This window comes from Orycteropus afer, unplaced genomic scaffold (assembly GCF_000298275.1).
Source record: "Orycteropus afer afer isolate SDZICR_OR568_19922 unplaced genomic scaffold, OryAfe1.0 scaffold00451, whole genome shotgun sequence".
Classification (NCBI taxonomy): domain Eukaryota; kingdom Metazoa; phylum Chordata; class Mammalia; order Tubulidentata; family Orycteropodidae; genus Orycteropus; species Orycteropus afer.
In genome coordinates, this window is record NW_006922038.1 from 708178 (window position 1) to 716162 (window position 7985).

Consider the following 7985-nt stretch of genomic DNA (forward strand, 5'->3'; position numbering starts at 1 on the left):
TGTAAATTTTGGTCAATGACATGAGACAAAGTATATGTGAACTGCTGTATGAAAAGTGAATTTACTCTGTAAATCTTCACCCAAATCCTAGTTAAAAAAAAAAAAAAAAAGGAAGACAAGAAGGGCAATGATATTTTTTCTTGCATCTGATCTGGGTCTGGACAAGAAACATAGGAAGTGTTACTTATTCATTTGGTATAATGAATGACAATCCAAGATGCTGGACTAGAAGAAGAACATGGTATCAGGATTGGAGGAAGACTCATTAACAACCTGGGGTATGCAGATTACATAACCCTGCTTGCTGAAAGTGAAGATGACTTGAAGCACATACTGATGAAGATCGAAGAATCCAGTCTGCAGTATGGATTACGCCTCAACATAAAGAAAACAAAAATCCTCACAACTGGATCAATAAGAAGCATCATGATAAATGGAGAAAAGATTGAAGTTGCCAAAGATTTCATTTTGCTTGGATCCACAATCACACCCATGGAAGCAGCAGTCAAGACATCAGACGATATAGTCCACTGAGTAAATCAGCTTCAAAAGACCTGTTTCAAGTGCTGAAGAGCAAAGATATCTCTTTGAAGACTAAGGTGCCCCTAACCCAAGCCATAGTATTTTCCATCACCTCATATGCATGTGAATGCTGGACAATGAATAAGGAAGACAGAAGAAGACTTTTTGCTTTTGAATTGTGGTGCTGGCAATGAATATTGAATATACTATGGACTGCCAGAAGAACAAAAATCAATCCTGGAGGAAGTGCAGCCAGAACACTCCTAGGAAGTGGGAATGGGCAGACTTTGTCTCACCTACTTTGGTCATGTTGTCTGAAGGGACCATTCCGTAGAGAAGAATATCATGCTTGGTAAAGTGGAGGGTCAGTGAAGAAGAAGACCCTCAACAAGACGGATTAACACAGGGCCTGCAAAAATGGGCTCAGGAATAGCAAGGATTGTGAGGATGGCGTGGGACTGGGCAGTGTTTTGTTCCATTGTAGATAGGGTCTCTATGAGTCAGAGCTGACTTGATGGCACCTAAAAACAACAACAACATGATTTGACTACATGTTTGTGAGCATTTTGTCTATGTCAGCATGAGGTACAAAATAAATTGCTTTACTGTCTTTTCGACAAGCTTGGTTCCTTTATTAGTCATTGACTACCCATATGTCATGCATTGAATTATGTCCCCCCAAAATTTGTGTCAACTTAGCTGTGCTATGTTTCTCAGTGATTTAGAAGTTATGTAATGACCTAATATGGTAGATATGTAATGATACACAAAGATGTGATCTGATGTGAAACTAATCAGGTGTAAAAAGATTAAGATTCAAGGTAGGTTGCAACAGTCTTAGTCCCATCACAGCCTGGATCTCACTTAATGGGAGCTTCCCTGGAATGTGGTCTGCATGCAATACTTGTTATCCTACAAGAGATAAAAGGAAAGCAAATCAAGCACAGAAGGGTGACCTACTACCAAAGAAAGAGGAGTCAGCTGTGGAGTGTGTCTTTTGGACCCAAGGTCCCTGCCCTGGGATCCCCCTAGGAACAAGAGACACAGAGAGAGTCTACTCTTCCCCTAGAGCAGGCACTCTGATCTCAGACTTCTAGCCTCCCAAACCATAAGAGAATGAATTTCTGTTAAAGCCATCCATTTGTGGACTAGAGGGCTAGGACTAGGACACCATACCATAACAGCAAAGGAAGTCTGAGGCTATTGCCCTAATACAAATTGCCAAGGATTTAGCCCTGTACTCTAGGAGTATATGAAGTTTTCAGCAGCAGCAATAAGGGCAATTACTTATCCATCTTCCATTTGTCATCAGCTGGTTATTACTAGATCAAAAGTAAATTAAGGGCAAGAATATTATCTTGTTCAACTTTACATCCTGCATGGGAACCAGCTTGACTTGTATGTTAATTAGGGTTCAATAAACAGTGATAGACAAATGTGTCTTCATGCCTTTCTCTCTTTGCTTGAAATGATAGCCTGTTAATGAGCTTCAGTGCCAACAGGGGAAATGCCAATATATCAAGATAATAGCAACTTTCTGCTTGGCTTTTACAAATGAGTGAAATAAGGCAAGAGGAAATTCTTAGCCAGCATGTGGCAATCTATCAAAACGATTCATAATTTCTCATTAGGGTTTAGGTTTACATGCTAATTCAGAGGGTTCTGATTCACAAAGAATCTTCCATTGTCATTACAACTGAGGTTGAGCTATAGGCATTTAGTGGACATCTATGTAACATCAATTGCCAACCCAAATTCACTGGCACCCATAGGGCTGGACAGTCAAGCAAATAAAGTTTGTCTTTAATCCCAGCCTCCATGCTTCCCCGGCACACTCTTGGTAAGGAGAATTATATCAATTATTTTTATGCTTGGAGCAGTTTGCTTCAGTCTCATAACATAACATTTTTGCTACAAAATCTATATAATTAAGTAAATGCACAGGCACATGCTCACACATATATACATAACTAATATCAGCTCTGGTGGCATAGTGCCCAAGGCAGTTGACTGCTAACTAGAAGGCAGGCAGTTCAAACCCACCAGCCACTCCTCAGAAGGAAGATTGGGCAATCTACTTCTGTAGAGATATCACCTCAGAAACCCAGGGAGGGGTGGCTATGAGTCAGAAATGACTCAGCATCAGTGAGGTTTGTTTGTTTGTTTGTTTTAATTTTTTATTTAACCGGAAGGTAAGTGGTTCAAACCCACCAGATGCTCTGTGGAAGGAAGACTGGTGATCTACTTCCATAAAGATTCAAGGCCGCAGAAACCCATGGGGGTCACTATGAGTCAGAAATAACTCGATGGCAGTGAATTTGGTTTTTTGTTAAATATCAGATAGTGCATTTAACAGATGTTTCAAAGCTTCCACTCATATTTGACATCTACTAAAACTTTATCCATCTCCAAAAAATTAAGGAAAGAGAGTCCTTTGCTTAAAAAAAAAAGTGGTCGTAGCCTTAGGAGACCTGTTGGTACAGTTAAAATGTTTGAATGTTAACCACAAGGTCGATGGTTCAAAGCCGCAGACGCTCCGTGAGAGAAAGATGTGGTCGTCTGCTTTTAAATAATGACAGCCTTGGTAACCATCTGGGACAGTTCTACTCTGTCCAGTAGGGTCACTACGAGTTGAAATTGATTTGATGACGAGTTGCATTTTGTTTTAGATGTAGCCTGATGCATGCATGCACAGTATGCATGTGATCACACAGAGTTCTTGGAAATTCTGTAATAAAGGGATCAGTGTATCCTAATTTAACTCAAGATTTCACCAAATTATTTGATATGGAAACTTTATCCAAAATAACACATAATAATGCTTGCGTTTCACAAATAACAACTTGAAAAACATTATTGTTGAGAGGTAGTGATAAAAGCAGATTATGTGATAGTCTATGTAGCATGACCATGTCTTGTAAATTGAGAACATTAACGTTATACCAGGAGGTCTGGTGGTGTGGTGCCCAAGGTATTTGACTGCTAACCAGAAGGTTGGTGGTTCAAACTCACCAGCTACTCCGCAGAAGGAAGATTTGGCAATCTACTTCCTTAGACATACCACCTCTAATTGACTCAATGGCAGTGAGCTGGAGTGCTATACAAAGCCCACTATGATTCTCTGTAGTTACTAGATATTTTCTTACTATTAATAGTTATTCTTTTGTATTTCTTTCTTTTAAAAAGTCATGTGTATTTAACTGCTATAAAATATAACAAGGTAAATGTCATGCAGTGAATTACTTGCTATGGCTTTTCTAGCCATAGTCTTATTAACTCCTATCAGATTGCTGGGTGGGACTATGCAAGTAAGGTGTGTAGAACTCTAAGGTTGGAATTGGTTAGTGTTGTCATTCTGCCAGGATTAAAATGAGCCCTCCTAGAGGCAGAGAAGGAATCTCACTGTCATCCAGAGAGAAGAGCTAGAGATGAAGTGGAAAAAGTCCTTGGACCCAAGATCCCTGAGCTGGACCTCCTTGGCTGAGAGACACCCTGACAGAGAGATGTCCTAGTGGAGAGACAGTGCCAGTGGAACCAAGAGGCACGAGACAGAGTGGCAGGCTTACGTGGCTCACAGAGGCAGAGGCCAAGACGAAAGGCCAAGGGCCAGAGAGGAGTGTCTGAGAGCATAGCAGAAGGGAGACTGTCCTGATCGAAGAACTGTGCCCTAAGCATGCTCCTAAACCTGAATTGTAGCCTGTTACTTCCCTAATGTGGTAGCTCAGTTTGTGTGTCAACTTGTTTGAGCCTGGATGAGTGGCAGGGCAGCTGGATGTCGTATTCCCCATGATGAGACTGGTAATCAACTCCATAGTGAAATCTACTGGGAGCAGGTGAGTAGCTGCCTTTGGGATGCTTAATCTAGCACTTTCTCTTAATATACCATGAGGAAAACCCACATAACAAAGCCTCATTTGCAAACCTATCCTTAAAGAATCCTTCAGGTAATGTAGCTCTGTATTTCACCATTACACATTCCATCATGAGGAGTTGTGCTTCAGGTGTCATCTATAACAACTTCATGATTGAGGTAGAAAACCCACTGGACTTGGATTGAGAAGTTTTAAATTCTGACGCTAAGTCTGCATTTCATGAGCAGTGTACCTAGTCAGATCATTCAGTCTCCAGGTGATACATTAAGGCAATTTCAATGACCAAAGAAGTGGGCTGCAGAGGGCATTGTTATGATTTGGTAGCATTCTCAATCATTCATGCTAAAGGAAGAGGACAGAGGCTTCAAGAAAAGAAGGTATGGACACAAAGTATATTTGTTAAGGAATGAATTACAGGTGATTTCTAAATAATTTTCCCTCCCTAATCTGCTTCAGTTGACTCAACGGCACATAACAACAACAAAACAACAACAATCTGCTTTGGGTAATATTCAAATATATGTCTGACCAGAATACGTCCTCAATGATGAAATGAACTTAATCACATGGAGATGAATGGACCTTGTGTTCAGGAGTAGATATAATGATCAATTCAATATATTACAAGGACTAGTCAAGACTTGGTTTTCTACAATGGAATGGCCACATGCCTACAGTTTCTTAGAATCATTGTAAAGCTAAGACCTTTGACTCAAATTATGTTACCATATTACTAGTATAGCAGAAAGTAATCATTTAAGTTAAGAACTCAGCAGGATTCTAGTGAAGTGTGGATAGCTATCACAAAGAAAAATAATCAAAACAAAGGAGGAGAGGAATCAGCATCAAATTGGGAATATCTAATAGATAATAAACCAAAAAACAAAGCAAATTCTCTGCGATTGAATCATATCCGACCAATAGCAACCCCTCCTTGGATTTCCAAGGTGGTATCACAAATGTATAAGACAGTCAAATTATAAAACAACTCCCCACAATTGAAGGGGAGTGAGCACATGTTACTTTAAAGCTTTTTTCAGGGTCGCAAAGTTCTTAATTTCCTTAAGTGTGAGATGTGGAGTACAGATTCCTAATAGTTTTAAAATAGCAACAACTATTTGAATTCTAAAAAAAAAAACAACACTTTGAAAAAAAAAAAAAAAAAAAAAAAAAATAGCTATACCCACTAGGGAGAAACTGAAAATAATGTACCTGTAAAAAGTGCCAAAATAGGAAATAAAAAGATTCAAGTTGAATTTAGTAAACATTGGGATGTTAATGCAGTAAATTGAGAAGGCCTCAGCAAGACAGACATTTTTTGTTTGTATGTTTGGTTGGGTGGTTTTTATAGTTCCTTTATTTATTTATCTACTTACTTACTTATTTACTTATGTTATGTTTTGGGTACAGATTTACAGAGCACAATTTGTTTTACATTCAACAGTTCATGTACATTTGGTCTCACTCCCCAGCTGCCATCCTCAACCCTAAACCCCATCCCTGTGCCCTTCTTAGTTATGCACTCCTGTCTGTCCAGCTTTCCCTCCATGTGAATGTTGCCTCTGTGCTGCCCTGTGGCTGAGTGCTCCAAGGGATGGATTTCCGTAGAGTAGATAGGTGCGTCGCACTGGGTTGGGTGTTGTGCATGTAAGTCTTTTTACTGTCAGGCTGAGAGCCAGTCCTTGGGAGTGAGTCCTATCCCAGTCCAAAGTATATCCCAGGGACATAGTCTTGGGGTTTCACCAGACTCCATCTGACAAACAATTCTGGTCATTATTGTTTTTGATTTTTATTCCACATTTTTCCCTTCCATTCTATTCAAGATTTCCAGTTTTGATCGCTTCCCGAGTGGTTGGCATTGGTAGCCAGGCACCATCTAGTTCTTCTGGTCTCCAGGTCCATCATATCCTAGGGCTGGCTGACTGTTTCCAAATGCCCTTGGTTTTCTTCACTCTTCTTCACCTCTGATGAGAAGAGACCATTAGCTGCATCTTACATGGCCACTCAAAAGCTTTTAAGACTCCAGTCACTACTGACAAAAGTAGATTGTGGAACAAGATTTTTATGTATTATATTAAGCCAATTGAGCCTGATGTCCCTTAACACTATGGTTCTGAGTCGGCAGACCTGGTGGTTCTCTCTCCCAAGGTGTCTGGCTATCTCTGAGGATTGCTCAGTCTCTCTTCTGTTGCTTCAGTAATGATTATGATTATTTTGTATCACTAGTATCTGGGTTCAACTCGACAGCACATAACAACAACAGTATCTGTGCAAGATTATCTTCAGCTAAATGAATCAGATTCGACTTGATGGCAGTGAGTTTGGTTTGGTTTGATTTTCAATCTATCATTGGTCTAGGGTATATTCCTGTTTGCCAACCCCCATCTGAAGTTCTGAGCTGTCTATGCACTTATCTGTAGTCTGGTATTTGGTTTTAGTGGTAATGCAGTATTGTGTATATAATGGTATTAGCCTTTATCATGTATATCTTAGCCTCTATCATTCATATCTTATGTGCACAATTTGATATCCTCCCTTTCCTCAAAGTTATCATGACGGTCACAGACTCTTTCCATATGATCCCTCAGGTTACCCAACTCAGTGTGGGTCCTCCAACTTGTCTGAAAATTTCCTCTTCCCTTCCTTCCCATCCCTAGTAACCTACAGAGTAAGTTCCCTTCCCCAAGCAAACCGTTCCTTGACTTTTTTAGAGTAATGGGCTCATACAGTATTTGTCCTTCTGCAATTGACTTATTTCACTCAAGATAATGTCCTCCAGATTCACCCACATTGTGAGATGATTTAAGTATTCTTCATTGTTCTTTAACATAGCATAGTATTCCATTGTGTTAATGTACCATAATTTGGTTATCCATTCATCTGTTGATGGGCATTTAGGTTGTTTCCATCTCTTTGCTATAGTGAATTGTGCTGCGGTAAACATGGGTGTTCATATGTCTGTTCATATCCTGTCTCTCACCTCTTTAAAATATATTACTAGTAATGGAATTGCTCGTTCAAATAGTATTTTTATTTTCATATTTTTAAAGAAACACCATGTCATTTCCCACAGTGGTTGTAGTATTTTACAGTCCCATTAGCAATATATGAGATTTCCAACCTCTCCACAACCTTGCCAGCATTTGTTATTTTCTGTTTTGTTGAACTTTACTATTATTGCTGGTGTGAGATGATATCTCATTATTGCTTTGATTTGCATCTCTCTAATAACTAACAATTGTAAACAATTCCTCATGTGTTTGTTGGCTGCCAGTATATCATCTTTAGTGAAGTGTCTGTTATGTCCCTTGCCCATTTCTTAATTGGATTTTTTGTCTTTCTGGGATTGAGGTATTGAAGTTTTCTATAAATTTTGGAGATAAGTCCTTTGTCAGATATGTCATAGGCAAATATTTTCTCCCAAACTGTGGGTTCTTTTTTTACCCTTTTGGAAAAGTCTTTTGATATGCATAAGAATTTAATTTTTAAATAGTCCTAGTCATCTAGCTTCTCTTCCATCTCCTGTACATTCTGGGTTATGCTTGATAGTCTCTTTATCTCATAAATTAGAGCCCCTAGATTTGCCCTTAT